At 46.5% G+C, this 26,225-nt stretch overlaps 57 non-coding genes and 1 pseudogene across 57 annotated transcripts; all 58 read left to right on the forward strand.

Moving 5' to 3' along the window:
- The first annotated feature begins 333 nt into the window (after positions 1–333).
- LOC149397326 (5S ribosomal RNA) lies at positions 334–452 on the forward strand. Its single transcript, XR_016298676.1, has one exon. It is a non-coding gene; the product is annotated as a 5S ribosomal RNA (ribosomal RNA).
- A 334-nt stretch (positions 453–786) lies between these two features.
- LOC149397327 (5S ribosomal RNA) lies at positions 787–905 on the forward strand. The gene has a single exon (XR_016297440.1). It is a non-coding gene; the product is annotated as a 5S ribosomal RNA (ribosomal RNA).
- A 334-nt stretch (positions 906–1,239) lies between these two features.
- LOC149397328 (5S ribosomal RNA) lies at positions 1,240–1,358 on the forward strand. Its single transcript, XR_016297441.1, has one exon. It is a non-coding gene; the product is annotated as a 5S ribosomal RNA (ribosomal RNA).
- A 326-nt stretch (positions 1,359–1,684) lies between these two features.
- Positions 1,685–1,803, forward strand: LOC149397329 (5S ribosomal RNA). The gene has a single exon (XR_016297442.1). It is a non-coding gene; the product is annotated as a 5S ribosomal RNA (ribosomal RNA).
- A 334-nt stretch (positions 1,804–2,137) lies between these two features.
- LOC149397330 (5S ribosomal RNA) lies at positions 2,138–2,256 on the forward strand. Its single transcript, XR_016297672.1, has one exon. It is a non-coding gene; the product is annotated as a 5S ribosomal RNA (ribosomal RNA).
- A 334-nt stretch (positions 2,257–2,590) lies between these two features.
- On the forward strand, positions 2,591–2,709 carry LOC149397331 (5S ribosomal RNA). Its single transcript, XR_016298362.1, has one exon. It is a non-coding gene; the product is annotated as a 5S ribosomal RNA (ribosomal RNA).
- Positions 2,710–3,043: 334 nt separating this feature from the next.
- Positions 3,044–3,162, forward strand: LOC149397332 (5S ribosomal RNA). Its single transcript, XR_016297443.1, has one exon. It is a non-coding gene; the product is annotated as a 5S ribosomal RNA (ribosomal RNA).
- A 334-nt stretch (positions 3,163–3,496) lies between these two features.
- Positions 3,497–3,615, forward strand: LOC149397333 (5S ribosomal RNA). The gene has a single exon (XR_016298646.1). It is a non-coding gene; the product is annotated as a 5S ribosomal RNA (ribosomal RNA).
- A 326-nt stretch (positions 3,616–3,941) lies between these two features.
- On the forward strand, positions 3,942–4,060 carry LOC149397334 (5S ribosomal RNA). Its single transcript, XR_016297444.1, has one exon. It is a non-coding gene; the product is annotated as a 5S ribosomal RNA (ribosomal RNA).
- A 333-nt stretch (positions 4,061–4,393) lies between these two features.
- On the forward strand, positions 4,394–4,512 carry LOC149397335 (5S ribosomal RNA). Its single transcript, XR_016298898.1, has one exon. It is a non-coding gene; the product is annotated as a 5S ribosomal RNA (ribosomal RNA).
- A 334-nt stretch (positions 4,513–4,846) lies between these two features.
- LOC149397336 (5S ribosomal RNA) lies at positions 4,847–4,965 on the forward strand. The gene has a single exon (XR_016298912.1). It is a non-coding gene; the product is annotated as a 5S ribosomal RNA (ribosomal RNA).
- Positions 4,966–5,299: 334 nt separating this feature from the next.
- On the forward strand, positions 5,300–5,418 carry LOC149397337 (5S ribosomal RNA). Its single transcript, XR_016297870.1, has one exon. It is a non-coding gene; the product is annotated as a 5S ribosomal RNA (ribosomal RNA).
- A 334-nt stretch (positions 5,419–5,752) lies between these two features.
- On the forward strand, positions 5,753–5,871 carry LOC149397338 (5S ribosomal RNA). The gene has a single exon (XR_016298455.1). It is a non-coding gene; the product is annotated as a 5S ribosomal RNA (ribosomal RNA).
- A 334-nt stretch (positions 5,872–6,205) lies between these two features.
- On the forward strand, positions 6,206–6,324 carry LOC149397339 (5S ribosomal RNA). The gene has a single exon (XR_016297445.1). It is a non-coding gene; the product is annotated as a 5S ribosomal RNA (ribosomal RNA).
- Positions 6,325–6,658: 334 nt separating this feature from the next.
- On the forward strand, positions 6,659–6,777 carry LOC149397340 (5S ribosomal RNA). Its single transcript, XR_016298479.1, has one exon. It is a non-coding gene; the product is annotated as a 5S ribosomal RNA (ribosomal RNA).
- A 334-nt stretch (positions 6,778–7,111) lies between these two features.
- LOC149397341 (5S ribosomal RNA) lies at positions 7,112–7,230 on the forward strand. Its single transcript, XR_016297446.1, has one exon. It is a non-coding gene; the product is annotated as a 5S ribosomal RNA (ribosomal RNA).
- A 326-nt stretch (positions 7,231–7,556) lies between these two features.
- LOC149397342 (5S ribosomal RNA) lies at positions 7,557–7,675 on the forward strand. The gene has a single exon (XR_016298386.1). It is a non-coding gene; the product is annotated as a 5S ribosomal RNA (ribosomal RNA).
- A 334-nt stretch (positions 7,676–8,009) lies between these two features.
- On the forward strand, positions 8,010–8,128 carry LOC149397343 (5S ribosomal RNA). The gene has a single exon (XR_016298480.1). It is a non-coding gene; the product is annotated as a 5S ribosomal RNA (ribosomal RNA).
- Positions 8,129–8,462: 334 nt separating this feature from the next.
- LOC149397344 (5S ribosomal RNA) lies at positions 8,463–8,581 on the forward strand. The gene has a single exon (XR_016298869.1). It is a non-coding gene; the product is annotated as a 5S ribosomal RNA (ribosomal RNA).
- Positions 8,582–8,907: 326 nt separating this feature from the next.
- Positions 8,908–9,026, forward strand: LOC149397345 (5S ribosomal RNA). The gene has a single exon (XR_016298456.1). It is a non-coding gene; the product is annotated as a 5S ribosomal RNA (ribosomal RNA).
- A 334-nt stretch (positions 9,027–9,360) lies between these two features.
- On the forward strand, positions 9,361–9,479 carry LOC149397346 (5S ribosomal RNA). The gene has a single exon (XR_016297824.1). It is a non-coding gene; the product is annotated as a 5S ribosomal RNA (ribosomal RNA).
- A 334-nt stretch (positions 9,480–9,813) lies between these two features.
- Positions 9,814–9,932, forward strand: LOC149397347 (5S ribosomal RNA). Its single transcript, XR_016298457.1, has one exon. It is a non-coding gene; the product is annotated as a 5S ribosomal RNA (ribosomal RNA).
- A 334-nt stretch (positions 9,933–10,266) lies between these two features.
- Positions 10,267–10,385, forward strand: LOC149397348 (5S ribosomal RNA). The gene has a single exon (XR_016297447.1). It is a non-coding gene; the product is annotated as a 5S ribosomal RNA (ribosomal RNA).
- A 334-nt stretch (positions 10,386–10,719) lies between these two features.
- LOC149397349 (5S ribosomal RNA) lies at positions 10,720–10,838 on the forward strand. Its single transcript, XR_016299163.1, has one exon. It is a non-coding gene; the product is annotated as a 5S ribosomal RNA (ribosomal RNA).
- Positions 10,839–11,172: 334 nt separating this feature from the next.
- LOC149397350 (5S ribosomal RNA) lies at positions 11,173–11,291 on the forward strand. Its single transcript, XR_016297449.1, has one exon. It is a non-coding gene; the product is annotated as a 5S ribosomal RNA (ribosomal RNA).
- A 326-nt stretch (positions 11,292–11,617) lies between these two features.
- Positions 11,618–11,736, forward strand: LOC149397351 (5S ribosomal RNA). The gene has a single exon (XR_016298458.1). It is a non-coding gene; the product is annotated as a 5S ribosomal RNA (ribosomal RNA).
- A 334-nt stretch (positions 11,737–12,070) lies between these two features.
- Positions 12,071–12,189, forward strand: LOC149397352 (5S ribosomal RNA). Its single transcript, XR_016298685.1, has one exon. It is a non-coding gene; the product is annotated as a 5S ribosomal RNA (ribosomal RNA).
- A 334-nt stretch (positions 12,190–12,523) lies between these two features.
- On the forward strand, positions 12,524–12,642 carry LOC149397353 (5S ribosomal RNA). The gene has a single exon (XR_016298847.1). It is a non-coding gene; the product is annotated as a 5S ribosomal RNA (ribosomal RNA).
- A 334-nt stretch (positions 12,643–12,976) lies between these two features.
- Positions 12,977–13,095, forward strand: LOC149397354 (5S ribosomal RNA). The gene has a single exon (XR_016297450.1). It is a non-coding gene; the product is annotated as a 5S ribosomal RNA (ribosomal RNA).
- A 334-nt stretch (positions 13,096–13,429) lies between these two features.
- Positions 13,430–13,548, forward strand: LOC149397355 (5S ribosomal RNA). Its single transcript, XR_016298460.1, has one exon. It is a non-coding gene; the product is annotated as a 5S ribosomal RNA (ribosomal RNA).
- Positions 13,549–13,882: 334 nt separating this feature from the next.
- LOC149397356 (5S ribosomal RNA) lies at positions 13,883–14,001 on the forward strand. The gene has a single exon (XR_016298490.1). It is a non-coding gene; the product is annotated as a 5S ribosomal RNA (ribosomal RNA).
- A 334-nt stretch (positions 14,002–14,335) lies between these two features.
- LOC149397357 (5S ribosomal RNA) lies at positions 14,336–14,454 on the forward strand. The gene has a single exon (XR_016299035.1). It is a non-coding gene; the product is annotated as a 5S ribosomal RNA (ribosomal RNA).
- Positions 14,455–14,788: 334 nt separating this feature from the next.
- On the forward strand, positions 14,789–14,907 carry LOC149397358 (5S ribosomal RNA). The gene has a single exon (XR_016298462.1). It is a non-coding gene; the product is annotated as a 5S ribosomal RNA (ribosomal RNA).
- Positions 14,908–15,241: 334 nt separating this feature from the next.
- On the forward strand, positions 15,242–15,360 carry LOC149397359 (5S ribosomal RNA). Its single transcript, XR_016299164.1, has one exon. It is a non-coding gene; the product is annotated as a 5S ribosomal RNA (ribosomal RNA).
- Positions 15,361–15,694: 334 nt separating this feature from the next.
- Positions 15,695–15,813, forward strand: LOC149397360 (5S ribosomal RNA). Its single transcript, XR_016297451.1, has one exon. It is a non-coding gene; the product is annotated as a 5S ribosomal RNA (ribosomal RNA).
- Positions 15,814–16,139: 326 nt separating this feature from the next.
- Positions 16,140–16,258, forward strand: LOC149397361 (5S ribosomal RNA). Its single transcript, XR_016298463.1, has one exon. It is a non-coding gene; the product is annotated as a 5S ribosomal RNA (ribosomal RNA).
- A 334-nt stretch (positions 16,259–16,592) lies between these two features.
- On the forward strand, positions 16,593–16,711 carry LOC149397362 (5S ribosomal RNA). Its single transcript, XR_016298687.1, has one exon. It is a non-coding gene; the product is annotated as a 5S ribosomal RNA (ribosomal RNA).
- A 334-nt stretch (positions 16,712–17,045) lies between these two features.
- Positions 17,046–17,164, forward strand: LOC149397363 (5S ribosomal RNA). Its single transcript, XR_016298958.1, has one exon. It is a non-coding gene; the product is annotated as a 5S ribosomal RNA (ribosomal RNA).
- A 334-nt stretch (positions 17,165–17,498) lies between these two features.
- On the forward strand, positions 17,499–17,617 carry LOC149397364 (5S ribosomal RNA). The gene has a single exon (XR_016297452.1). It is a non-coding gene; the product is annotated as a 5S ribosomal RNA (ribosomal RNA).
- A 334-nt stretch (positions 17,618–17,951) lies between these two features.
- On the forward strand, positions 17,952–18,070 carry LOC149397365 (5S ribosomal RNA). Its single transcript, XR_016298464.1, has one exon. It is a non-coding gene; the product is annotated as a 5S ribosomal RNA (ribosomal RNA).
- A 334-nt stretch (positions 18,071–18,404) lies between these two features.
- Positions 18,405–18,523, forward strand: LOC149397366 (5S ribosomal RNA). The gene has a single exon (XR_016298491.1). It is a non-coding gene; the product is annotated as a 5S ribosomal RNA (ribosomal RNA).
- A 334-nt stretch (positions 18,524–18,857) lies between these two features.
- On the forward strand, positions 18,858–18,976 carry LOC149397367 (5S ribosomal RNA). Its single transcript, XR_016299218.1, has one exon. It is a non-coding gene; the product is annotated as a 5S ribosomal RNA (ribosomal RNA).
- A 334-nt stretch (positions 18,977–19,310) lies between these two features.
- Positions 19,311–19,429, forward strand: LOC149397368 (5S ribosomal RNA). Its single transcript, XR_016298466.1, has one exon. It is a non-coding gene; the product is annotated as a 5S ribosomal RNA (ribosomal RNA).
- A 334-nt stretch (positions 19,430–19,763) lies between these two features.
- Positions 19,764–19,882, forward strand: LOC149397369 (5S ribosomal RNA). Its single transcript, XR_016298688.1, has one exon. It is a non-coding gene; the product is annotated as a 5S ribosomal RNA (ribosomal RNA).
- A 334-nt stretch (positions 19,883–20,216) lies between these two features.
- Positions 20,217–20,335, forward strand: LOC149397370 (5S ribosomal RNA). The gene has a single exon (XR_016299069.1). It is a non-coding gene; the product is annotated as a 5S ribosomal RNA (ribosomal RNA).
- Positions 20,336–20,669: 334 nt separating this feature from the next.
- LOC149397371 (5S ribosomal RNA) lies at positions 20,670–20,788 on the forward strand. The gene has a single exon (XR_016298467.1). It is a non-coding gene; the product is annotated as a 5S ribosomal RNA (ribosomal RNA).
- A 334-nt stretch (positions 20,789–21,122) lies between these two features.
- LOC149397372 (5S ribosomal RNA) lies at positions 21,123–21,241 on the forward strand. Its single transcript, XR_016298468.1, has one exon. It is a non-coding gene; the product is annotated as a 5S ribosomal RNA (ribosomal RNA).
- A 334-nt stretch (positions 21,242–21,575) lies between these two features.
- On the forward strand, positions 21,576–21,694 carry LOC149397373 (5S ribosomal RNA). The gene has a single exon (XR_016298882.1). It is a non-coding gene; the product is annotated as a 5S ribosomal RNA (ribosomal RNA).
- Positions 21,695–22,028: 334 nt separating this feature from the next.
- Positions 22,029–22,147, forward strand: LOC149397374 (5S ribosomal RNA). The gene has a single exon (XR_016299036.1). It is a non-coding gene; the product is annotated as a 5S ribosomal RNA (ribosomal RNA).
- A 334-nt stretch (positions 22,148–22,481) lies between these two features.
- Positions 22,482–22,600, forward strand: LOC149397375 (5S ribosomal RNA). Its single transcript, XR_016297939.1, has one exon. It is a non-coding gene; the product is annotated as a 5S ribosomal RNA (ribosomal RNA).
- A 334-nt stretch (positions 22,601–22,934) lies between these two features.
- On the forward strand, positions 22,935–23,053 carry LOC149397376 (5S ribosomal RNA). The gene has a single exon (XR_016297483.1). It is a non-coding gene; the product is annotated as a 5S ribosomal RNA (ribosomal RNA).
- A 334-nt stretch (positions 23,054–23,387) lies between these two features.
- On the forward strand, positions 23,388–23,506 carry LOC149397377 (5S ribosomal RNA). The gene has a single exon (XR_016299037.1). It is a non-coding gene; the product is annotated as a 5S ribosomal RNA (ribosomal RNA).
- A 334-nt stretch (positions 23,507–23,840) lies between these two features.
- LOC149397378 (5S ribosomal RNA) lies at positions 23,841–23,959 on the forward strand. Its single transcript, XR_016299062.1, has one exon. It is a non-coding gene; the product is annotated as a 5S ribosomal RNA (ribosomal RNA).
- Positions 23,960–24,293: 334 nt separating this feature from the next.
- LOC149397379 (5S ribosomal RNA) lies at positions 24,294–24,412 on the forward strand. The gene has a single exon (XR_016298939.1). It is a non-coding gene; the product is annotated as a 5S ribosomal RNA (ribosomal RNA).
- Positions 24,413–24,746: 334 nt separating this feature from the next.
- On the forward strand, positions 24,747–24,865 carry LOC149397380 (5S ribosomal RNA). Its single transcript, XR_016298391.1, has one exon. It is a non-coding gene; the product is annotated as a 5S ribosomal RNA (ribosomal RNA).
- Positions 24,866–25,199: 334 nt separating this feature from the next.
- On the forward strand, positions 25,200–25,318 carry LOC149397381 (5S ribosomal RNA). Its single transcript, XR_016298948.1, has one exon. It is a non-coding gene; the product is annotated as a 5S ribosomal RNA (ribosomal RNA).
- A 334-nt stretch (positions 25,319–25,652) lies between these two features.
- LOC149397382 (5S ribosomal RNA) lies at positions 25,653–25,771 on the forward strand (annotated as a pseudogene).
- A 334-nt stretch (positions 25,772–26,105) lies between these two features.
- On the forward strand, positions 26,106–26,224 carry LOC149397383 (5S ribosomal RNA). The gene has a single exon (XR_016298392.1). It is a non-coding gene; the product is annotated as a 5S ribosomal RNA (ribosomal RNA).
- The last annotated feature ends 1 nt before the right edge of the window (position 26,225 follows it).

Here is a 26,225-nt window from a genome sequence, read left to right on the forward strand (position 1 = left end):
CTTTTTTTGCGAATTCTTTTTTTCGGAGGCCGAAACGATGGAATTTCACCAAAAATCGCTCCGAGTCTTGTTCAAATGCCCGTTTACGCTTACAATTCACCGGTGAAAGTCGAAATTCCGGACCGAGGGCGAAATTTACGATTTTACCCTTCCCCCGTTCACCTTGTCGGAATTTCGCCGGTCACTATTCCGAAACCGTCCCAACGCGAAGATCGCGAAAAGTTATTAGGAATTCATATATTTTATGTGATTTTTGGTGCACCGAAGACGTAGTTATGGCTTTTAGGAGTCGCGGCGTTGATTCTTATATAGATAATGCGCGCTAATGCTTGCGGATGCGATCATACCAGCACTAATGCACCGGATCCCATCAGAACTCCGAAGTTAAGCGTGCTTGGGCGAGAGTAGTACTAGGATGAGTGACCTCCTGGGAAGTCCTCGTGTTGCATCTCTCTTTTTTTGCGAATTCTTTTTTTCGGAGGCCGAAACGATGGAATTTCACCAAAAATCGCTCCGAGTCTTGTTCAAATGCCCGTTTACGCTTACAATTCACCGGTTAAAGTCGAAATTCCGGACCGAGGGCGAAATTTACGATTTTACCCTTCCCCCGTTCACCTTGTCGGAATTTCGCCGGTCACTCTTCCGAAACCGTCCCAACGCGAAGATCGCGAAAAGTTATTAGGAATTCATATATTTTATGTGATTTTTGGTGCACCGAAGACGAAGTTATGGCTTTTGGGAGTCGCGGCGTTGATTCTTATATAGATAATGCGCGCTAATGCTTGCGGATGCGATCATACCAGCACTAATGCACCGGATCCCATCAGAACTCCGAAGTTAAGCGTGCTTGGGCGAGAGTAGTACTAGGATGGGTGACCTCCTGGGAAGTCCTCGTGTTGCATCCCTGTTTTTTTGCGAATTCTTTTTTTCGGAGGCCGAAACGATGGAATTTCACCAAAAATCGCTCCGAGTCTTGTTCAAATGCACGTTTACGCTTACAATTCACCGGTGAAAGTCGAAATTCCGGACCGAGGGCGAAATTTACGATTTTACCCTTCCCCCGTTCACCTTGTCGGAATTTCGCCGGTCACTCTTCCGAAACCGTCCCAACGCGAAGATCGCGAAAAGTTATTAGGAATTCATATATTTTATGTGATTTTTGGTGCACCGAAGACGAAGTTATGGCTTTTGGGAGTCGCGGCGTTGATTCTTATATAGATAATGCGCGCTAATGCTTGCGGATGCGATCATACCAGCACTAATGCACCGGATCCCATCAGAACTCCGAAGTTAAGCGTGCTTGGGCGAGAGTAGTACTAGGATGGGTGACCTCCTGGGAAGTCCTCGTGTTGCATCCCTCTTTTTTTGCGAATTCTTTTTTTCGGAGGCCGAAACGATGGAATTTCACCAAAAATCGCTCCGAGTCTTGTTCAAATGCCCGTTTACGCTTACAATTCACCGGTGAAAGTCGAAATTCCGGACCGAAGGCGAAATTTACGATTTTACCCTTCACCTTGTCGGAATTTCGCCGATCACTCTTCCGAAACCGTCCCAACGCGAAGATCGCGAAAAGTTATTAGGAATTCATATCTTTTATGTGATTTTTGGTGCACCGAAGACGTAGTTATGACTTTTGGGAGTCGCGGCGTTGATTCTTATATAGATAATGCGCGCTAATGCTTGCGGATGCGATCATACCAGCACTAATGCACCGGATCCCATCAGAACTCCGAAGTTAAGCGTGCTTGGGCGAGAGTAGTACTAGGATGGGTGACCTCCTGGGAAGTCCTCGTGTTGCATCCCTCTTTTTTTGCGAATTCTTTTTTTCGGAGGCCGAAACGATGGAATTTCACCAAAAATCGCTCCGAGTCTTGTTCAAATGCCCGTTTACGCTTACAATTCACCGGTGAAAGTCGAAATTCCGGACCGAGGGCGAAATTTACGATTTTACCCTTCCCCCGTTCACCTTGTCGGAATTTCGCCGATCACTCTTCCGAAACCGTCCCAACGCGAAGATCGCGAAAAGTTATTAGGAATTCATATATTTTATGTGATTTTTGGTGCACCGAAGACGTAGTTATGGCTTTTGGGAGTCGCGGCGTTGATTCTTATATAGATAATGCGCGCTAATGCTTGCGGATGCGATCATACCTGCACTAATGCACCGGATCCCATCAGAACTCCGAAGTTAAGCGTGCTTGGGCGAGAGTAGTACTAGGATGGGTGACCTCCTGGGAAGTCCTCGTGTTGCATCCCTCTTTTTTTGCGAATTCTTTTTTTCGGAGGCCGAAACGATGGAATTTCACCAAAAATCGCTCCGAGTCTTGTTCAAATGCCCGTTTACGCTTACAATTCACCGGTGAAAGTCGAAATTCCGGACCGAGGGCGAAATTTACGATTTTACCCTTCCCCCGTTCACCTTGTCGGAATTTCGCCGGTCACTCTTCCGAAACCGTCCCAACGCGAAGATCGCGAAAAGTTATTAGGAATTCATATATTTTATGTGATTTTTGGTGCACCGAAGAAGAAGTTATGGCTTTTGGGAGTCGCGGCGTTGATTCTTATATAGATAATGCGCGCTAATGCTTGCGGATGCGATCATACCAGCACTAATGCACCGGATCCCATCAGAACTCCGAAGTTAAGCGTGCTTGGGCGAGAGTAGTACTAGGATAGGTGACCTCCTGGGAAGTCCTCGTGTTGCATCCCTCTTTTTTTGCGAATTCTTTTTTTCGGAGGCCGAAAAGATGGAATTTCACCAAAAATCGCTCCGAGTCTTGTTCAAATGCCCGTTTACGCTTACAATTCACCGGTGAAAGTCGAAATTCCGGACCGAGGGCGAAATTTACGATTTTACCCTTCCCCCGTTCACCTTGTCGGAATTTCGCAGGTCACTCTTCCGAAACCGTCCCAACGCGAAGATCGCGAAAAGTTATTAGGAATTCATATATTTTATGTGATTTTTGGTGCACCGAAGACGAAGTTATGGCTTTTGGGAGTCGCAGCGTTGATTCTTATTTAGATAATGCGCGCTAATGCTTGCGGATGCGATCATACCAGCACTAATGCACCGGATCCCATCAGAACTCCGAAGTTAAGCGTGCTTGGGCGAGAGTAGTACTAGGATGGGTGACCTCCTGGGAAGTCCTCGTGTTGCATCCCTCTTTTTTTGCGAATTCTTTTTTTCGGAGGCCGAAACGATGGAATTTCACCAAAAATCGCTCCGAGTCTTGTTCAAATGCCCGTTTACGCTTACAATTCACCGGTGAAAGTCGAAATTCCGGACCGAGGGCGAAATTTACGATTTTACCCTTCCCCCGTTCACCTTGTCGGAATTTCGCCGGTCACTATTCCGAAACCGTCCCAACGCGAAGATCGCGAAAAGTTATTAGGAATTCATATATTTTATGTGATTTTTGGTGCACCGAAGACGTAGTTATGGCTTTTAGGAGTCGCGGCGTTGATTCTTATATAGATAATGCGCGCTAATGCTTGCGGATGCGATCATACCAGCACTAATGCACCGGATCCCATCAGAACTCCGAAGTTAAGCGTGCTTGGGCGAGAGTAGTACTAGGATGAGTGACCTCCTGGGAAGTCCTTGTGTTGCATCCCTCTTTTTTTGCGAATTCTTTTTTTCGGAGGCCGAAACGATGGAATTTCACCAAAAATCGCTCCGAGTCTTGTTCAAATGCCCGTTTACGCTTACAATTCACCGGTGAAAGTCGAAATTCCGGACCGAGGGCGAAATTTACGATTTTACCCTTCACCTTGTCGGAATTTCGCCGATCACTCTTCCGAAATCGTCCCAACGCGAAGATCGCGAAAAGTTATTAGGAATTCATATCTTTTATGTGATTTTTGCTGCACCGAAGACGTAGTTATGGCTTTTGGGAGTCGCGGCGTTGATTCTTATATAGATAATGCGCGCTAATGCTTGCGGATGCGATCATACCAGCACTAATGCACCGGATCCCATCAGAACTCCGAAGTTAAGCGTGCTTGGGCGAGAGTAGTACTAGGATGGGTGACCTCCTGGGAAGTCCTCGTGTTGCATCCCTTTTTTTTTGCGAATTCTTTTTTTCGGAGGCCGAAACGATGGAATTTCACCAAAAATCGCTCCGAGTCTTGTTCAAATGCCCGTTTACGCTTACAATTCACCGGTGAAAGTCGAAATTCCGGACCGAGGGCGAAATTTACGATTTTACCCTTCCCCGTTCACCTTGTCGGAATTTCGCCGATCACTCTTCCGAAACCGTCCCAACGCGAAGATCGCGAAAAGTTATTAGGAATTCATATAATTTATCTGATTTTTGGTGCACCGAAGACGTAGTTATGGCTTTAGGGAGTCGCGGCGTTGATTCTTATATAGATAATGCGCGCTAATGCTTGCGGATGTGTTCATACCAGCACTAATGCACCGGATCCCATCAGAACTCCGAAGTTAAGCGTGCTTGGGCGAGAGTAGTACTAGGATGGGTGACCTCCTAGGAAGTCCTCGTGTTGCATCCCTCTTTTTTTGCGAATTCTTTTTTTCGGAGGCCGAAACGATGGAATTTCACCAAAAATCGCTCCGAGTCTTGTTCAAATGCCCGTTTACGCTTACAATTCACCGGTGAAAGTCGAAATTCCGGACCGAGAGCGAAATTTACGATTTTACCCTTCCCCCGTTCACCTTGTCGGAATTTCGCAGGTCACTCTTCCGAAACCGTCCCAACGCGAAGATCGCGAAAAGTTATTAGGAATTCATATATTTTATGTGATTTTTGGTGCACCGAAGAAGAAGTTATGGCTTTTGGGAGTCGCGGCGTTCATTCTTATATAGATAATGCGCGCTAATGCTTGCGAATGCGATCATACCAGCACTAATGCACCGGATCCCATCAAAACTCCGAAGTTAAGCGTGCTTGGGCGAGAGTAGTACTAGGATGGGTGACCTCCTGGGAAGTCCTCGTGTTGCATCCCTCTTTTTTTGCGAATTCTTTTTTTCGGAGGCCGAAACGATGGAATTTCACCAAAAATCGCTCCGAGTCTTGTTCAAATGCCCGTTTACGCTTACAATTCACCGGTGAAAGTCGAAATTCCGGACCGAGGGCGAAATTTACGATTTTACCCTTCCCCCGTTCACCTTGTCGGAATTTCGCCGGTCACTCTTCCGAAACCGTCCCAACGCGAAGATCGCGAAAAGTTATTAGGAATTCATATATTTTATGTGATTTTTGGTGCACCGAAGACGTAGTTATGGCTTTTGGGAGTCGCGGCGTTGATTCTTATACAGATAATGCGCACTAATGCTTGCGGATGCGATCATACCAGCACTAATGCACCGGATCCCATCAGAACTCCGAAGATAAGCGTGCTTGGGCGAGAGTAGTACTAGGATGGGTGACCTCCTGGGAAGTCCTCGTGTTGCATCCCTCTTTTTTTGCGAATTCTTTTTTTCGGAGGCCGAAACGATGGAATTTCACCAAAAATCGCTCCGAGTCTTGTTCAAATGCCCGTTTACGCTTACAATTCACCGGTGAAAGTCGAAATTCCGGACCGAGGGCGAAATTTACGATTTTACCCTTCCCCCGTTCACCTTGTCGGAATTTCGCCGATCACTCTTCCGAAACCGTCCCAACGCGAAGATCGCGAAAAGTTATTAGGAATTCATATATTTTATGTGATTTTTGGTGCACCGAAGACGTAGTTATGGCTTTAGGGAGTCGCGGCGTTGATTCTTATATAGATAATGCGCGCTAATGCTTGCGGATGTGTTCATACCAGCACTAATGCACCGGATCCCATCAGAACTCCGAAGTTAAGCGTGCTTGGGCGAGAGTAGTACTAGGATGGGTGACCTCCTGGGAAGTCCTCGTGTTGCATCCCTCTTTTTTTGCGAATTCTTTTTTTCGGAGGCCGAAACGATGGAATTTCACCAAAAATCGCTCCGAGTCTTGTTCAAATGCCCGTTTACGCTTACAATTCACCGGTGAAAGTCGAAATTCCAGACCGAGGGCGAAATTTACGATTTTACCCTTCCCCCGTTCACCTTGTCGGAATTTCGCAGGTCACTCTTCCGAAACCGTCCCAACGCGAAGATCGCGAAAAGTTATTAGGAATTCATATATTTTATGTGATTTTTGGTGCACCGAAGACGAAGTTATGGCTTATGGGAGTCGCAGCGTTGATTCTTATATAGATAATGCGCGCTAATGCTTGCGGATGCGATCATACCAGCACTAATGCACCGGATCCCATCAGAACTCCGAAGTTAAGCGTGCTTGGGCGAGAGTAGTACTAGGATGGGTGACCTCCTGGGAAGTCCTCGTGTTGCATCCCTCTTTTTTTGCGAATTATTTTTTTCGGAGGCCGAAACGATGGAATTTCACCAAAAATCGCTCCGAGTCTTGTTCAAATGCCCGTTTACGCTTACAATTCACCGGTGAAAGTCGAAATTCCGGACCGAGGGCGAAATTTACGATTTTACCCTTCCCCCGTTCACCTTGTCGGAATTTCGCCGGTCACTCTTCCGAAACCGTCCCAACGCGAAGATCGCGAAAAGTTATTAGGAATTCATATATTTTATGTGATTTTTGGTGCACCGAAGACGTAGTTATGGCTTTTGGGAGTCGCGGCGTTGATTCTTATATAGATAATGCGCGCTAATGCTTGCGGATGCGATCATACCAGCACTAATGCACCGGATCCCATCAGAACTCCGAAGTTAAGCGTGCTTGGGCGAGAGTAGTACTAGGATGAGTGACCTCCTGGGAAGTCCTCGTGTTGCATCCCTCTTTTTTTGCGAATTCTTTTTTTCGGAGGCCGAAACGATGGAATTTCACCAAAAATCGCTCCGAGTCTTGTTCAAATGCCCGTTTACGCTTACAATTCACCGGTTAAAGTCGAAATTCCGGACCGAGGGCGAAATTTACGATTTTACCCTTCCCCCGTTCACCTTGTCGGAATTTCGCCGGTCACTCTTCCGAAACCGTCCCAACGCGAAGATCGCGAAAAGTTATTAGGAATTCATATATTTTATGTGATTTTTGGTGCACCGAAGACGAAGTTATGGCTTTTGGGAGTCGCGGCGTTGATTCTTATATAGATAATGCGCGCTAATGCTTGCGGATGCGATCATACCAGCACTAATGCACCGGATCCCATCAGAACTCCGAAGTTAAGCGTGCTTGGGCGAGAGTAGTACTAGGATGGGTGACCTCCTGGGAAGTCCTCGTGTTGCATCCCTCTTTTTTTGCGAATTCTTTTTTTCGGAGGCCGAAACGATGGAATTTCACCAAAAATCGCTCCGAGTCTTGTTCAAATGCCCGTTTACGCTTACAATTCACCGGTGAAAGTCGAAATTCCAGACCGAGGGCGAAATTTACGATTTTACCCTTCACCTTGTCGGAATTTCGCCGATCACTCTTCCGAAACCGTCCCAACGCGAAGATCGCGAAAAGTTATTAGGAATTCATATCTTTTATGTGATTTTTGGTGCACCGAAGACGTAGTTATGGCTTTTGGGAGTCGCGGCGTTGATTCTTATATAGATAATGCGCGCTAATGCTTGCGGATGCGATCATACCAGCACTAATGCACGGGATCCCATCAGAACTCCGAAGTTAAGCGTGCTTGGGCGAGAGTAGTACTAGGATGGGTGACCTCCTGGGAAGTCCTCGTGTTGCATCCCTTTTTTTTTGCGAATTCTTTTTTTCGGAGGCCGAAACGATGGAATTTCACCAAAAATCGCTCCGAGTCTTGTTCAAATGCCCGTTTACGCTTACAATTCACCGGTGAAAGTCGAAATTCCGGACCGAGGGCGAAATTTACGATTTTACCCTTCCCCCGTTCACCTTGTCGGAATTTCGCCGATCACTCTTCCGAAACCGTCCCAACGCGAAGATCGCGAAAAGTTATTAGGAATTCATATATTTTATGTGATTTTTGGTGCACCGAAGACGTAGTTATGGCTTTTGGGAGTCGCGGCGTTCATTCTTATATAGATAATGCGCGCTAATGCTTGCGGATGCGATCATACCAGCACTAATGCACCGGATCCCATCAGAACTCCGAAGTTAAGCGTGCTTGGGCGAGAGTAGTACTAGGATGAGTGACCTCCTGGGAAGTCCTCGTGTTGCATCCCTCTTTTTTTGCGAATTCTTTTTTTCGGAGGCCGAAACGATGGAATTTCACCAAAAATCGCTCCGAGTCTTGTTCAAATGCCCGTTTACGCTTACAATTCACCGGTTAAAGTCGAAATTCCGGACCGAGGGCGAAATTTACGATTTTACCCTTCCCCCGTTCACCTTGTCGGAATTTCGCAGGTCACTCTTCCGAAACCGTCCCAACGCGAAGATCGCGAAAAGTTATTAGGAATTCATATATTTTATGTGATTTTTGGTGCACCGAAGACGAAGTTATGGCTTTTGGGAGTCGCAGCGTTGATTCTTATATAGATAATGCGCGCTAATGCTTGCGGATGCGATCATACCAGCACTAATGCACCGGATCCCATCAGAACTCCGAAGTTAAGCGTGCTTTGGCGAGAGTAGTACTAGGATGGGTGACCTCCTGGGAAGTCCTCGCGTTGCATCCCTCTTTTTTTGCGAATTCTTTTTTTCGGAGGCCGAAACGATGGAATTTCACCAAAAATCGCTCCGAGTCTTGTTCAAATGCCCGTTTACGCTTACAATTCACCGGTGAAAGTCGAAATTCCAGACCGAGGGCGAAATTTACGATTTTACCCTTCACCTTGTCGGAATTTCGCCGATCACTCTTCCGAAACCGTCCCAACGCGAAGATCGCGAAAAGTTATTAGGAATTCATATATTTTATGTGATTTTTGGTGCACCGAAGACGTAGTTATGGCTTTAGGGAGTCGCGGCGTTGATTCTTATATAGATAATGCGCGCTAATGCTTGCGGATGTGTTCATACCAGCACTAATGCACCGGATCCCATCAGAACTCCGAAGTTAAGCGTGCTTGGGCGAGAGTAGTACTAGGATGGGTGACCTCCTGGGAAGTCCTCGTGTTGCATCCCTCTTTTTTTGCGAATTATTTTTTTCGGAGGCCGAAACGATGGAATTTCACCAAAAATCGCTCCGAGTCTTGTTCAAATGCCCGTTTACGCTTACAATTCACCGGTGAAAGTCGAAATTCCGGACCGAGGGCGAAATTTACGATTTTACCCTTCCCCCGTTCACCTTGTCGGAATTTCGCCGGTCACTCTTCCGAAACCGTCCCAACGCGAAGATCGCGAAAAGTTATTAGGAATTCATATATTTTATGTGATTTTTGGTGCACCGAAGACGTAGTTATGGCTTTTGGGAGTCGCGGCGTTGATTCTTATATAGATAATGCGCACTAATGCTTGCGGATGCGATCATACCAGCACTAATGCACCGGATCCCATCAGAACTCCGAAGATAAGCGTGCTTGGGCGAGAGTAGTACTAGGATGGGTGACCTCCTGGGAAGTCCTCGTATTGCATCCCTCTTTTTTTGCGAATTCTTTTTTTCGGAGGCCGAAACGATGGAATTTCACCAAAAATCGCTCCGAGTCTTGTTCAAATGCCCGTTTACGCTTACAATTCACCGGTGAAAGTCGAAATTCCGGACCGAGGGCGAAATTTACGATTTTACCCTTCCCCCGTTCACCTTGTCGGAATTTCGCCGATCACTCTTCCGAAACCGTCCCAACGCGAAGATCGCGAAAAGTTATTAGGAATTCATATATTTTATGTGATTTTTGGTGCACCGAAGACGTAGTTATGGCTTTAGGGAGTCGCGGCGTTGATTCTTATATAGATAATGCGCGCTAATGCTTGCGGATGTGTTCATACCAGCACTAATGCACCGGATCCCATCAGAACTCCGAAGTTAAGCGTGCTTGGGCGAGAGTAGTACTAGGATGGGTGACCTCCTGGGAAGTCCTCGTGTTGCATCCCTCTTTTTTTGCGAATTCTTTTTTTCGGAGGCCGAAACGATGGAATTTCACCAAAAATCGCTCCGAGTCTTGTTCAAATGCCCGTTTACGCTTACAATTCACCGGTGAAAGTCGAAATTCCAGACCGAGGGCGAAATTTACGATTTTACCCTTCCCCCGTTCACCTTGTCGGAATTTCGCAGGTCACTCTTCCGAAACCGTCCCAACGCGAAGATCGCGAAAAGTTATTAGGAATTCATATATTTTATGTGATTTTTGGTGCACCGAAGACGAAGTTATGGCTTTTGGGAGTCGCAGCGTTGATTCTTATATAGATAATGCGCGCTAATGCTTGCGGATGCGATCATACCAGCACTAATGCACCGGATCCCATCAGAACTCCGAAGTTAAGCGTGCTTGGGCGAGAGTAGTACTAGGATGGGTGACCTCCTGGGAAGTCCTCGTGTTGCATCCCTCTTTTTTTGCGAATTCTTTTTTTCGGAGGCCGAAACGATGGAATTTCACCAAAAATCGCTCCGAGTCTTGTTCAAATGCCCGTTTACGCTTACAATTCACCGGTGAAAGTCGAAATTCCGGACCGAGGGCGAAATTTACGATTTTACCCTTCCCCCGTTCACCTTGTCGGAATTTCGCCGGTCACTCTTCCGAAACCGTCCCAACGCGAAGATCGCGAAAAGTTATTAGGAATTCATATATTTTATGTGATTTTTGGTGCACCGAAGACGTAGTTATGGCTTTTGGGAGTCGCGGCGTTGATTCTTATATAGATAATGCGCGCTAATGCTTGCGGATGCGATCATACCAGCACTAATGCACCGGATCCCATCATAACTCCGAAGTTAAGCGTGCTTGGGCGAGAGTAGTACTAGGATGAGTGACCTCCTGGGAAGTCCTCGTGTTGCATCCCTCTTTTTTTGCGAATTCTTTTTTTCGGAGGCCGAAACGATGGAATTTCACCAAAAATCGCTCCGAGTCTTGTTCAAATGCCCGTTTACGCTTACAATTCACCGGTTAAAGTCGAAATTCCGGACCGAGGGCGAAATTTACGATTTTACCCTTCCCCCGTTCACCTTGTCGGAATTTCGCCGGTCACTCTTCCGAAACCGTCCCAACGCGAAGATCGCGAAAAGTTATTAGGAATTCATATATTTTATGTGATTTTTGGTGCACCGAAGACGAAGTTATGGCTTTAGGGAGTCGCGGCGTTGATTCTTATATAGATAATGCGCGCTAATGCTTGCGGATGCGATCATACCAGCACTAATGCACCGGATCCCATCAGAACTCCGAAGTTAAGCGTGCTTGGGCGAGAGTAGTACTAGGATGGGTGACCTCCTGGGAAGTCCTCGTGTTGCATCCCTCTTTTTTTGCGAATTCTTTTTTTCGGAGGCCGAAACGATGGAATTTCACCAAAAATCGCTCCGAGTCTTGTTCAAATGCCCGTTTACGCTTACAATTCACCGGTGAAAGTCGAAATTCCAGACCGAGGGCGAAATTTACGATTTTACCCTTCACCTTGTCGGAATTTCGCCGATCACTCTTCCGAAACCGTCCCAACGCGAAGATCGCGAAAAGTTATTAGGAATTCATATATTTTATGTGATTTTTGGTGCACCGAAGACGTAGTTATGGCTTTAGGGAGTCGCGGCGTTGATTCTTATATAGATAATGCGCGCTAATGCTTGCGGATGTGTTCATACCAGCACTAATGCACCGGATCCCATCAGAACTCCGAAGTTAAGCGTGCTTGGGCGAGAGTAGTACTAGGATGGGTGACCTCCTGGGAAGTCCTCGTGTTGCATCCCTCTTTTTTTGCGAATTCTTTTTTTCGGAGGCCGAAACGATGGAATTTCACCAAAAATCGCTCCGAGTCTTGTTCAAATGCCCGTTTACGCTTACAATTCACCGGTTAAAGTCGAAATTCCGGACCGAGGGCGAAATTTACGATTTTACCCTTCCCCCGTTCACCTTGTCGGAATTTCGCCGATCACTCTTCCGAAACCGTCCCAACGCGAAGATCGCGAAAAGTTATTAGGAATTCATATATTTTATGTGATTTTTGGTGCACCGAAGACGTAGTTATGGCTTTAGGGAGTCGCGGCGTTGATTCTTATATAGATAATGCGCGCTAATGCTTGCGGATGTGTTCATACCAGCACTAATGCACCGGATCCCATCAGAACTCCGAAGTTAAGCGTGCTTGGGCGAGAGTAGTACTAGGATGGGTGACCTCCAGGGAAGTCCTCGTGTTGCATCCCTCTTTTTTTGCGAATTATTTTTTTCGGAGGCCGAAACGATGGAATTTCACCAAAAATCGCTCCGAGTCTTGTTCAAATGCCCGTTTACGCTTACAATTCACCGGTGAAAGTCGAAATTCCGGACCGAGGGCGAAATTTACGATTTTACCCTTCTCCCGTTCACCTTGTCGGAATTTCGCAGGTCACTCTTCCGAAACCGTCCCAACGCGAAGATCGCGAAAAGTTATTAGGAATTCATATATTTTATGTGATTTTTGGTGCACCGAAGAAGAAGTTATGGCTTTTGGGAGTCGCGGCGTTGATTCTTATATAGATAATGCGCGCTAATGCTTGCGGATGCGATCATACCAGCACTAATGCACCGGATCCCATCAGAACTCCGAAGTTAAGCGTGCTTGGGCGAGAGTAGTACTAGGATGGGTGACCTCCTGGGAATTCCTCGTGTTGCATCCCTCTTTTTTTGCGAATTCTTTTTTTCGTAGGCCGAAACGATGGAATTTCACCAAAAATCGCTCCGAGTCTTGTTCAAATGCCCGTTTACGCTTACAATTCACCGGTGAAAGTCGAAATTCCGGACCGAGGGCGAAATTTACGATTTTACCCTTCCCCCGTTCACCTTGTCGGAATTTCGCCGATCACTCTTCCGAAACCGTCCCAACGCGAAGATCGCGAAAAGTTATTAGGAATTCATATATTTTATGTGATTTTTGGTGCACCGAAGACGTAGTTATGGCTTTTGGGAGTCGCGGCGTTAATTCTTATATAGATAATGCGCGCTAATCCTTGCGGATGCGATCATACCAGCACTAATGCACCGGATCCCATCAGAACTCCGAAGTTAAGCGTGCTTGGGCGAGAGTAGTACTAGGATGGGTGACCTCCTGGGAAGTCCTCGTGTTGCATCCCTCTTTTTTTGCGAATTCTTTTTTTCGGACGCCGAAACGATGGAATTTCACCAAAAATCGCTCCGAGTCTTGTTCAAATGCCCGTTTACGCTTACAATTCACCGGTGAAAGTCGAAATTCCGGACCGAGGGCGAAATTTACGATTTTACCCTTCCCCCGTTCACCTTGTCGGAATTTCGCCGATCACTCTTCCGAAACCGTCCCAACGCGAAGATCGCGAAAAGTTATTAGGAATTCATATATTTTATGTGATTTTTGGTGCACCGAAGACGTAGTTATGGCTTTAGGGAGTCGCGGCGTTGATTCTTATATAGATAATGCGCGCTAATGCTTGCGGATGTGTTCATACCAGCACTAATGCACCGGATCCCATCAGAACTCCGAAGTTAAGCGTGCTTGGGCGAGAGTAGTACTAGGATGGGTGACCTCCTGGGAAGTCCTCGTGTTGCATCCCTCTTTTTTTGCGAATTCTTTTTTTCGGAGGCCGAAACGATGGAATTTCACCAAAAATCGCTCCGAGTCTTGTTCAAATGCCCGTTTACGCTTACAATTCACCGGTGAAAGTCGAAATTCCGGACCGAGGGCGAAATTTACGATTTTACCCTTCCCCCGTTCACCTTGTCGGAATTTCGCAGGTCACTCTTCCGAAACCGTCCCAACGCGAAGATCGCGAAAAGTTATTAGGAATTCATATATTTTATGTGATTTTTGGTGCACCGAAGACGAAGTTATGGCTTTTGGGAGTCGCGGCGTTGATTCTTATATAGATAATGCGCGCTAATGCTTGCGGATGCGATCATACCAGCACTAATGCACCGGATCCCATCAGAACTCCGAAGTTAAGCGTGCTTGGGCCAGAGTAGTACTAGGATGGGTGACCTCCTGGGAAGTCCTCGTGTTGCATCCCTCTTTTTTTGCGAATTCTTTTTTTCGGAGGCCGAAACGATGGAATTTCACCAAAAATCGCTCCGAGTCTTGTTCAAATGCCCGTTTACGCTTACAATTCACCGGTGAAAGTCGAAATTCCGGACCGAGGGCGAAATTTACGATTTTACCCTTCCCCCGTTTACCTTGTCGGAATTTCGCCGATCACTCTTCCGAAACCGTCCCAACGCGAAGATCGCGAAAAGTTATTAGGAATTCATATATTTTATGTGATTTTTGGTGCACCGAAGACGTAGTTATGGCTTTTGGGAGTCGCGGCGTTGATTCTTATATAGATAATGCGCGCTAATGCTTGCGGATGCGATCATACCAGCACTAATGCACCGGATCCCATCAGAAATCCGAAGTGAAGCGTGCTTGGGCTAGAGTAGTACTAGGATGGGTGACCTCCTGGGAAGTCCTCGTGTTGCATCCCTCTTTTTTTGCGAATTCTTTTATTCGGAGGCCGAAACGATGGAATTTCACCAAAAATCGCTCCGAGTCTTGTTCAAATGCCCGTTTACGCTTACAATTCACCGGTGAAAGTCGAAATTCCGGACCGAGGGCGAAATTTACGATTTTACCCTTCCCCCGTTCACCTTCTCGGAATTTCGCCGGTCACTCTTCCGAAACCGTCCCAACGCGAAGATCGCGAAAAGTTATTAGGAATTCATATATTTTATGTGATTTTTGGTGCACCGAAGACGTAGTTATGGCTTTAGGGAGTCGCGGCGTTGATTCTTATATAGATAATGCGCGCTAATGCTTGCGGATGTGTTCATACCAGCACTAATGCACCGGATCCCATCAGAACTCCGAAGTTAAGCGTGCTTGGGCGAGAGTAGTACTAGGATGGGTGACCTCCTGGGAAGTCCTCGTGTTGCATCCCTCTTTTTTTGCGAATTCTTTTTTTCGGAGGCCGAAACGATGGAATTTCACCAAAAATCGCTCCGAGTCTTGTTCAAATGCCCGTTTACGCTTACAATTCACCGGTGAAAGTCGAAATTCCGGACCGAGGGCGAAATTTACGATTTTACCCTTCCCCCGTTCACCTTGTCGGAATTTCGCCGGTCACTCTTCCGAAACCGTCCCAACGCGAAGATCGCGAAAAGTTATTAGGAATTCATATATTTTATGTGATTTTTGGTGCACCGAAGACGTAGTTATGGCTTTTGGGAGTCGCGGCGTTGATTCTTATATAGATAATGCGCGCTAATGCTTGCGGATGCGATCATACCAGCACTAATGCACCGGATCCCATCATAACTCCGAAGTTAAGCGTGCTTGGGCGAGAGTAGTACTAGGATGAGTGACCTCCTGGGAAGTCCTCGTGTTGCATCCCTCTTTTTTTGCGAATTCTTTTTTTCGGAGGCCGAAACGATGGAATTTCACCAAAAATCGCTCCGAGTCTTGTTCAAATGCCCGTTTACGCTTACAATTCACCGGTTAAAGTCGAAATTCCGGACCGAGGGCGAAATTTACGATTTTACCCTTCCCCCGTTCACCTTGTCGGAATTTCGCCGGTCACTCTTCCGAAACCGTCCCAACGCGAAGATCGCGAAAAGTTATTAGGAATTCATATATTTTATGTGATTTTTGGTGCACCGAAGACGAAGTTATGGCTTTAGGGAGTCGCGGCGTTGATTCTTATATAGATAATGCGCGCTAATGCTTGCGGATGCGATCATACCAGCACTAATGCACCGGATCCCATCAGAACTCCGAAGTTAAGCGTGCTTGGGCGAGAGTAGTACTAGGATGGGTGACCTCCTGGGAAGTCCTCGTGTTGCATCCCTCTTTTTTTGCGAATTCTTTTTTTCGGAGGCCGAAACGATGGAATTTCACCAAAAATCGCTCCGAGTCTTGTTCAAATGCCCGTTTACGCTTACAATTCACCGGTGAAAGTCGAAATTCCAGACCGAGGGCGAAATTTACGATTTTACCCTTCACCTTGTCGGAATTTCGCCGATCACTCTTCCGAAACCGTCCCAACGCGAAGATCGCGAAAAGTTATTAGGAATTCATATATTTTATGTGATTTTTGGTGCACCGAAGACGTAGTTATGGCTTTAGGGAGTCGCGGCGTTGATTCTTATATAGATAATGCGCGCTAATGCTTGCGGATGTGTTCATACCAGCACTAATGCACCGGATCCCATCAGAACTCCGAAGTTAAGCGTGCTTGGGCGAGAGTAGTACTAGGATGGGTGACCTCCTGGGAAGTCCTCGTGTTGCATCCCTCTTTTTTTGCGAATTCTTTTTTTCGGAGGCCGAAACGATGGAATTTCACCAAAAATCGCTCCGAGTCTTGTTCAAATGCCCGTTTACGCTTACAATTCACCGGTTAAAGTCGAAATTCCGGACCGAGGGCGAAATTTACGATTTTACCCTTCCCCCGTTCACCTTGTCGGAATTTCGCCGATCACTCTTCCGAAACCGTCCCAACGCGAAGATCGCGAAAAGTTATTAGGAATTCATATATTTTATGTGATTTTTGGTGCACCGAAGACGTAGTTATGGCTTTAGGGAGTCGCGGCGTTGATTCTTATATAGATAATGCGCGCTAATGCTTGCGGATGTGTTCATACCAGCACTAATGCACCGGATCCCATCAGAACTCCGAAGTTAAGCGTGCTTGGGCGAGAGTAGTACTAGGATGGGTGACCTCCAGGGAAGTCCTCGTGTTGCATCCCTCTTTTTTTGCGAATTATTTTTTTCGGAGGCCGAAACGATGGAATTTCACCAAAAATCGCTCCGAGTCTTGTTCAAATGCCCGTTTACGCTTACAATTCACCGGTGAAAGTCGAAATTCCGGACCGAGGGCGAAATTTACGATTTTACCCTTCTCCCGTTCACCTTGTCGGAATTTCGCAGGTCACTCTTCCGAAACCGTCCCAACGCGAAGATCGCGAAAAGTTATTAGGAATTCATATATTTTATGTGATTTTTGGTGCACCGAAGAAGAAGTTATGGCTTTTGGGAGTCGCGGCGTTGATTCTTATATAGATAATGCGCGCTAATGCTTGCGGATGCGATCATACCAGCACTAATGCACCGGATCCCATCAGAACTCCGAAGTTAAGCGTGCTTGGGCGAGAGTAGTACTAGGATGGGTGACCTCCTGGGAATTCCTCGTGTTGCATCCCTCTTTTTTTGCGAATTCTTTTTTTCGTAGGCCGAAACGATGGAATTTCACCAAAAATCGCTCCGAGTCTTGTTCAAATGCCCGTTTACGCTTACAATTCACCGGTGAAAGTCGAAATTCCGGACCGAGGGCGAAATTTACGATTTTACCCTTCCCCCGTTCACCTTGTCGGAATTTCGCCGATCACTCTTCCGAAACCGTCCCAACGCGAAGATCGCGAAAAGTTATTAGGAATTCATATATTTTATGTGATTTTTGGTGCACCGAAGACGTAGTTATGGCTTTTGGGAGTCGCGGCGTTAATTCTTATATAGATAATGCGCGCTAATCCTTGCGGATGCGATCATACCAGCACTAATGCACCGGATCCCATCAGAACTCCGAAGTTAAGCGTGCTTGGGCGAGAGTAGTACTAGGATGGGTGACCTCCTGGGAAGTCCTCGTGTTGCATCCCTCTTTTTTTGCGAATTCTTTTTTTCGGACGCCGAAACGATGGAATTTCACCAAAAATCGCTCCGAGTCTTGTTCAAATGCCCGTTTACGCTTACAATTCACCGGTGAAAGTCGAAATTCCGGACCGAGGGCGAAATTTACGATTTTACCCTTCCCCCGTTCACCTTGTCGGAATTTCGCCGATCACTCTTCCGAAACCGTCCCAACGCGAAGATCGCGAAAAGTTATTAGGAATTCATATATTTTATGTGATTTTTGGTGCACCGAAGACGTAGTTATGGCTTTAGGGAGTCGCGGCGTTGATTCTTATATAGATAATGCGCGCTAATGCTTGCGGATGTGTTCATACCAGCACTAATGCACCGGATCCCATCAGAACTCCGAAGTTAAGCGTGCTTGGGCGAGAGTAGTACTAGGATGGGTGACCTCCTGGGAAGTCCTCGTGTTGCATCCCTCTTTTTTTGCGAATTCTTTTTTTCGGAGGCCGAAACGATGGAATTTCACCAAAAATCGCTCCGAGTCTTGTTCAAATGCCCGTTTACGCTTACAATTCACCGGTGAAAGTCGAAATTCCGGACCGAGGGCGAAATTTACGATTTTACCCTTCCCCCGTTCACCTTGTCGGAATTTCGCAGGTCACTCTTCCGAAACCGTCCCAACGCGAAGATCGCGAAAAGTTATTAGGAATTCATATATTTTATGTGATTTTTGGTGCACCGAAGACGAAGTTATGGCTTTTGGGAGTCGCGGCGTTGATTCTTATATAGATAATGCGCGCTAATGCTTGCGGATGCGATCATACCAGCACTAATGCACCGGATCCCATCAGAACTCCGAAGTTAAGCGTGCTTGGGCCAGAGTAGTACTAGGATGGGTGACCTCCTGGGAAGTCCTCGTGTTGCATCCCTCTTTTTTTGCGAATTCTTTTTTTCGGAGGCCGAAACGATGGAATTTCACCAAAAATCGCTCCGAGTCTTGTTCAAATGCCCGTTTACGCTTACAATTCACCGGTGAAAGTCGAAATTCCGGACCGAGGGCGAAATTTACGATTTTACCCTTCCCCCGTTTACCTTGTCGGAATTTCGCCGATCACTCTTCCGAAACCGTCCCAACGCGAAGATCGCGAAAAGTTATTAGGAATTCATATATTTTATGTGATTTTTGGTGCACCGAAGACGTAGTTATGGCTTTTGGGAGTCGCGGCGTTGATTCTTATATAGATAATGCGCGCTAATGCTTGCGGATGCGATCATACCAGCACTAATGCACCGGATCCCATCAGAAATCCGAAGTGAAGCGTGCTTGGGCTAGAGTAGTACTAGGATGGGTGACCTCCTGGGAAGTCCTCGTGTTGCATACCTCTTTTTTTGCGAATTCTTTTATTCGGAGGCCGAAACGATGGAATTTCACCAAAAATCGCTCCGAGTCTTGTTCAAATGCCCGTTTACGCTTACAATTCACCGGTGAAAGTCGAAATTCCGGACCGAGGGCGAAATTTACGATTTTACCCTTCCCCCGTTCACCTTCTCGGAATTTCGCCGGTCACTCTTCCGAAACCGTCCCAACGCGAAGATCGCGAAAAGTTATTAGGAATTCATATATTTTATGTGATTTTTGGTGCACCGAAGACGTAGTTATGGCTTTAGGGAGTCGCGGCGTTGATTCTTATATAGATAATGCGCGCTAATGCTTGCGGATGTGTTCATACCAGCACTAATGCACCGGATCCCATCAGAACTCCGAAGTTAAGCGTGCTTGGGCGAGAGTAGTACTAGGATGGGTGACCTCCTGGGAAGTCCTCGTGTTGCATCCCTCTTTTTTTGCGAATTCTTTTTTTCGGAGGCCGAAACGATGGAATTTCACCAAAAATCGCTCCGAGTCTTGTTCAAATGCCCGTTTACGCTTACAATTCACCGGTTAAAGTCGAAATTCCGGACCGAGGGCGAAATTTACGATTTTACCCTTCCCCCGTTCACCTTGTCGGAATTTCGCCGATCACTCTTCCGAAACCGTCCCAACGCGAAGATCGCGAAAAGTTATTAGGAATTCATATATTTTATGTGATTTTTGGTGCACCGAAGACGTAGTTATGGCTTTAGGGAGTCGCGGCGTTGATTCTTATATAGATAATGCGCGCTAATGCTTGCGGATGTGTTCATACCAGCACTAATGCACCGGATCCCATCAGAACTCCGAAGTTAAGCGTGCTTGGGCGAGAGTAGTACTAGGATGGGTGACCTCCAGGGAAGTCCTCGTGTTGCATCCCTCTTTTTTTGCGAATTATTTTTTTCGGAGGCCGAAACGATGGAATTTCACCAAAAATCGCTCCGAGTCTTGTTCAAATGCCCGTTTACGCTTACAATTCACCGGTGAAAGTCGAAATTCCGGACCGAGGGCGAAATTTACGATTTTACCCTTCTCCCGTTCACCTTGTCGGAATTTCGCAGGTCACTCTTCCGAAACCGTCCCAACGCGAAGATCGCGAAAAGTTATTAGGAATTCATATATTTTATGTGATTTTTGGTGCACCGAAGAAGAAGTTATGGCTTTTGGGAGTCGCGGCGTTGATTCTTATATAGATAATGCGCGCTAATGCTTGCGGATGCGATCATACCAGCACTAATGCACCGGATCCCATCAGAACTCCGAAGTTAAGCGTGCTTGGGCGAGAGTAGTACTAGGATGGGTGACCTCCTGGGAATTCCTCGTGTTGCATCCCTCTTTTTTTGCGAATTCTTTTTTTCGTAGGCCGAAACGATGGAATTTCACCAAAAATCGCTCCGAGTCTTGTTCAAATGCCCGTTTACGCTTACAATTCACCGGTGAAAGTCGAAATTCCGGACCGAGGGCGAAATTTACGATTTTACCCTTCCCCCGTTCACCTTGTCGGAATTTCGCCGATCACTCTTCCGAAACCGTCCCAACGCGAAGATCGCGAAAAGTTATTAGGAATTCATATATTTTATGTGATTTTTGGTGCACCGAAGACGTAGTTATGGCTTTAGGGAGTCGCGGCGTTGATTCTTATATAGATAATGCGCGCTAATGCTTGCGGATGTGTTCATACCAGCACTAATGCACCGGATCCCATCAGAACTCCGAAGTTAAGCGTGCTTGGGCGAGAGTAGTACTAGGATGGGTGACCTCCTGGGAAGTCCTCGTGTTGCATCCCTCTTTTTTTGCGAATTCTTTTTTTCGGAGGCCGAAACGATGGAATTTCACCAAAAATCGCTCCGAGTCTTGTTCAAATGCCCGTTTACGCTTACAATTCACCGGTGAAAGTCGAAATTCCGGACCGAGGGCGAAATTTACGATTTTACCCTTCCCCCGTTCACCTTGTCGGAATTTCGCCGATCACTCTTCCGAAACCGTCCCAACGCGAAGATCGCGAAAAGTTATTAGGAATTCATATATTTTATGTGATTTTTGGTGCACCGAAGACGTAGTTATGGCTTTAGGGAGTCGCGGCGTTGATTCTTATATAGATAATGCGCGCTAATGCTTGCGGATGTGTTCATACCAGCACTAATGCACCGGATCCCATCAGAACTCCGAAGTTAAGCGTGCTTGGGCGAGAGTAGTACTAGGATGGGTGACCTCCTGGGAAGTCCTCGTGTTGCATCCCTCTTTTTTTGCGAATTCTTTTTTTCGGAGGCCGAAACGATGGAATTTCACCAAAAATCGCTCCGAGTCTTGTTCAAATGCCCGTTTACGCTTACAATTCACCGGTGAAAGTCGAAATTCCGGACCGAGGGCGAAATTTACGATTTTACCCTTCCCCCGTTCACCTTGTCGGAATTTCGCAGGTCACTCTTCCGAAACCGTCCCAACGCGAAGATCGCGAAAAGTTATTAGGAATTCATATATTTTATGTGATTTTTGGTGCACCGAAGACGAAGTTATGGCTTTTGGGAGTCGCGGCGTTGATTCTTATATAGATAATGCGCGCTAATGCTTGCGGATGCGATCATACCAGCACTAATGCACCGGATCCCATCAGAACTCCGAAGTTAACCGTGCTTGGGCCAGAGTAGTACTAGGATGGGTGACCTCCTGGGAAGTCCTCGTGTTGCATCCCTCTTTTTTTGCGAATTCTTTTTTTCGGAGGCCGAAACGATGGAATTTCACCAAAAATCGCTCCGAGTCTTGTTCAAATGCCCGTTTACGCTTACAATTCACCGGTGAAAGTCGAAATTCCGGACCGAGGGCGAAATTTACGATTTTACCCTTCCCCCGTTTACCTTGTCGGAATTTCGCCGATCACTCTTCCGAAACCGTCCCAACGCGAAGATCGCGAAAAGTTATTAGGAATTCATATATTTTATGTGATTTTTGGTGCACCGAAGACGTAGTTATGGCTTTTGGGAGTCGCGGCGTTGATTCTTATATAGATAATGCGCGCTAATGCTTGCGGATGCGATCATACCAGCACTAATGCACCGGATCCCATCAGAAATCCGAAGTGAAGCGTGCTTGGGCTAGAGTAGTACTAGGATGGGTGACCTCCTGGGAAGTCCTCGTGTTGCATCCCTCTTTTTTTGCGAATTATTTTTTTCGGAGGCCGAAACGATGGAATTTCACCAAAAATCGCTCCGAGTCTTGTTCAAATGCTCGTTTACGCTTACAATTCACCGGTGAAAGTCGAAATTCCGGACCGAGGGCGAAATTTACGATTTTACCCTTCCCCCGTTCACCTTGTCGGAATTTCGCCGATCACTCTTCCGAAACCGTCCCAACGCGAAGATCGCGAAAAGTTATTAGGAATTCATATATTTTATGTGATTTTTGGTGCACCGAAGACGTAGTTATGGCTTTTGGGAATCGCGGCGTTGATTCTTATATAGATAATGCGCGCTAATGCTTGCGGATGCGATCATACTAGCACTAATGCACCGGATCCCATCAGAACTCCGAAGTTAAGCGTGCTTGGGCGAGAGTAGTACTATGATGGGTGACCTCCTGGGAAGTCCTCGTGTTGCATCCCTCTTTTTTTGCGAATTCTTTTTTTCGGAGGCCGAAACGATGGAATTTCACCAAAAATCGCTCCGAGTCTTGTTCAAATGCCCGTTTACGCTTACAATTCACCGGTGAAAGTCAAAATTCCGGACCGAGGGCGAAATTTACGATTTTACCCTTCCCCCGTTCACCTTCTCGGAATTTCGCCGGTCACTCTTCCGAAACCGTCCCAACGCGAAGATCGCGAAAAGTTATTAGGAATTCATATATTTTATGTGATTTTTGGTGCACCGAAGACGTAGTTATGGCTTTTGGGAATCGCGGCGTTGATTCTTATATAGATAATGCGCGCTAATGCTTGCGGATGCGATCATACCAGCACTAATGCACCGGATCCCATCAGAACTCCGAAGTTAAGCGTGCTTGGGCGAGAGTAGTACTATGATGGGTGACCTCCTGGGAAGTCCTCGTGTTGCATCCCTCTTTTTTTGCGAATTCTTTTATTCGGAGGCCGAAACGATGGAATTTCACCAAAAATCGCTCCGAGTCTTGTTCAAATGCCCGTTTACGCTTACAATTCACCGGTGAAAGTCGAAATTCCGGACCGAGGGCGAAATTTACGATTTTACCCTTCCCCCGTTCACCTTCTCGGAATTTCGCCGGTCACTCTTCCGAAACCGTCCCAACGCGAAGATCGCGAAAAGTTATTAGGAATTCATATATTTTATGTGATTTTTGGTGCACCGAAGACGAAGTTATGGCTTTTGGGAGTCGCGGCGTTGATTCTTATATAGATAATGCGCGATAATGCTTGCGGATGCGATCATACCAGCACTAATGCACCGGATCCCATCAGAAATCCGAAGTGAAGCGTGCTTGGGCTAGAGTAGTACTAGGATGGGTGACCTCCTGGGAAGTCCTCGTGTTGCATCCCTCTTTTTTTGCGAATTATTTTTTTCGGAGGCCGAAACGATGGAATTTCACCAAAAATCGCTCCGAGTCTTGTTCAAATGCTCGTTTACGCTTACAATTCAACGGTGAAAGTCGAAATTCCGGACCGAGGGCGAAATTTACGATTTTACCCTTCCCCCGTTCACCTTGTCGGAATTTCGCCGATCACTCTTCGGAAACCGTCCCAACGCGAAGATCGCGAAAAGTTATTAGGAATTCATATATTTTATGTGATTATTGGTGCAGCGAAGACGTAGTTATGGCTTTTGGGAGTCGCGGCGTTGATTCTTATATAGATAATGCGCGCTAATGCTTGCGGATGCAATCATACCAGCACTAATGCAACGGATCCCATCAGAACTCCGAAGTTAAGCGTGCTTGGGCGAGAGTAGTACTAGGATGGGTGACCTCCTGGGAAGTCCTCGTGTTGAATCCCTCTTTTTTTGCGAATTATTTTTTTCGGAGGCCGAAACGATGGAATTTCACCAAAAATCGCTCCGAGTCTTGTTCAAATGCTCGTTTACGCTTACAATTTACCGGTGAAAGTCGAAATTCCGGACCGAGGGCGAAATTTACGATTTTACCCTTCCCCCGTTCACCTTGTCGGAAATTCGCCGATCACTCTTCCGAAACCGTCCCAACGCGAAGATCGCGAAAAGTTATTAGGAATTCATATATTTTATGTGATTATTGGTGCACCGAAGACGTAGTTATGGCTTTTGGGAGTCGCGGCGTTGATTCTTATATAGATAATGCGCGCTAATGCTTGCGGATGCGATCATACCAGCACTAATGCACCGGATCCCATCAGAACTCCGAAGTTAAGCGTGCTTGGGCGAGAGTAGTACTAGGATCGGTGACCTGCTGGGAAGTCCTCGTGTTGCATCCCTCTTTTTTTGCGAATTATTTTTTTCGGAATCCGAAACGATGGAATTTCACCAAAAATCGCTCCGAGTCTTCTTCAAATGCTCGTTTACGCTTACAATTCACCGGTGAAAGTCGAAATTCCGGACCGAGGGCGAAATTTACGATTTTACCCTTCCCCCGTTCACCTTGTCGGAATTTCGCCGATCACTCTTCCGAAACCGTCCCAACGCGAAGATCGCGAAAAGTTATTAGGAATTCATATATTTTATGTGATTTTTGGTGCACCGAAGTCGTAGTTATGGATTTTGGGAGTCGCGGCGTTGATTCTTATATAGATAATGCGCGCTAATGCTTGCGGATGCGATCATACCAGCACTAATGCACCGGATCCCATCAGAAATCCGAAGTTAAGCGTGCTTGGGCGAGAGTAGTACTAGGATGGGTGACCTCCTGGGAAGTCCTCGTGTTGCATCCCTCTTTTTTTGCGAATTATTTTTTTCGGGGGCCGAAACGATGGAATTTCACCAAAAATCGCTCCGAGTCTTGTTCAAATGCTCGTTTACGCTTACAATTTACCGGTGAAAGTCGAAATTCCGGACCGAGGGCGAAATTTACGATTTTACCCTTCCCCCGTTCACCTTGTCGGAAATTCGCCGATCACTCTTCCGAAACCGTCCCAACGCGAAGATCGCGAAAAGTTATTAGGAATTCATATATTTTATGTGATTATTGGTGCACCGAAGACGTAGTTATGGCTTTTGGGATTCGCGGCGTTGATTCTTATATAGATAATGCGCGCTAATGCTTGCGGATGCGATCATACCAGCACTAATGCACCGGATCCCATCAGAACTCCGAAGTTAAGCGTGCTTGGGCGAGAGTAGTACTAGGATCGGTGACTTGCTGGGAAGTCCTCGTGTTGCATCCCTCTTTTTTTGCGAATTATTTTTTTCGGAGTCCGAAACGATGGAATTTCACCAAAAATCGCTCCGAGTCTTGTTCAAATGCTCGTTTACGCTTACAATTCACCGGTGAAAGTCGAAATTCCGGACCGAGGGCGAAATTTACGATTTTACCCTTCCCCCGTTCACCTTGTCGGAAATTCGCCGATCACTCTTCCGAAACCGTCCCAACGCGAAGATCGCGAAAAGTTATTAGGAATTCATATATTTTATGTGATTTTTGGTGCACCGAAGACGTAGTTATGGCTTTTGGGAGTCGCGGCGTTGATTCTTATATAGATAATGCGCGCTAATTCTTGCGGATGCAATCATACCAGCACTAATGCAACAGATCCCATCAGAACTCCGAAGTTAAGCGTGCTTTGGCGAGAGTAGTACTAGGATCGGTGACCTGCTGGGAAGTCCTCGTGTTGCATCCCTCTTTTTTTGCGAATTATTTTTTTCGGAGGTCGAAACGATGGAATTTCACCAAAAATCGCTCCGAGTCTTGTTCAAATGCTCGTTTACGCTTACAATTCACCGGTGAAAGTCGAAATTCCGGACCGAGAGCGAAATTTACGATTTTACCCTTCCCCCGTTCACCTTGTCGGAATTTCGCCGATCACTCTTCCGAAACCGTCCCAACGCGAAGATCGCGAAAAGTTATTAGGAATTCATATATTTTATGTGATTTTTGGTGCACCGAAGTCGTAGTTATGGCTATTGGGAGTCGCGGCGTTGATTCTTATATAGATAATGCGCGCTAATGCTTGCGGATGCGATCATACCAGCACTAATGCACCGGATCCCATCAGAAATCCGAAGTTAAGCGTGCTTGGGCGAGAGTAGTACTAGGATGGGTGACCTCCTGGGAAGTCCTCGTGTTGCATCCCT

This window comes from Urtica dioica, chromosome 5 (assembly GCF_054948205.1).
Source record: "Urtica dioica subsp. dioica isolate 48M chromosome 5, U.dioica_male_clone48M_v1_H2, whole genome shotgun sequence".
NCBI classification, from domain to species: domain Eukaryota; kingdom Viridiplantae; phylum Streptophyta; class Magnoliopsida; order Rosales; family Urticaceae; genus Urtica; species Urtica dioica.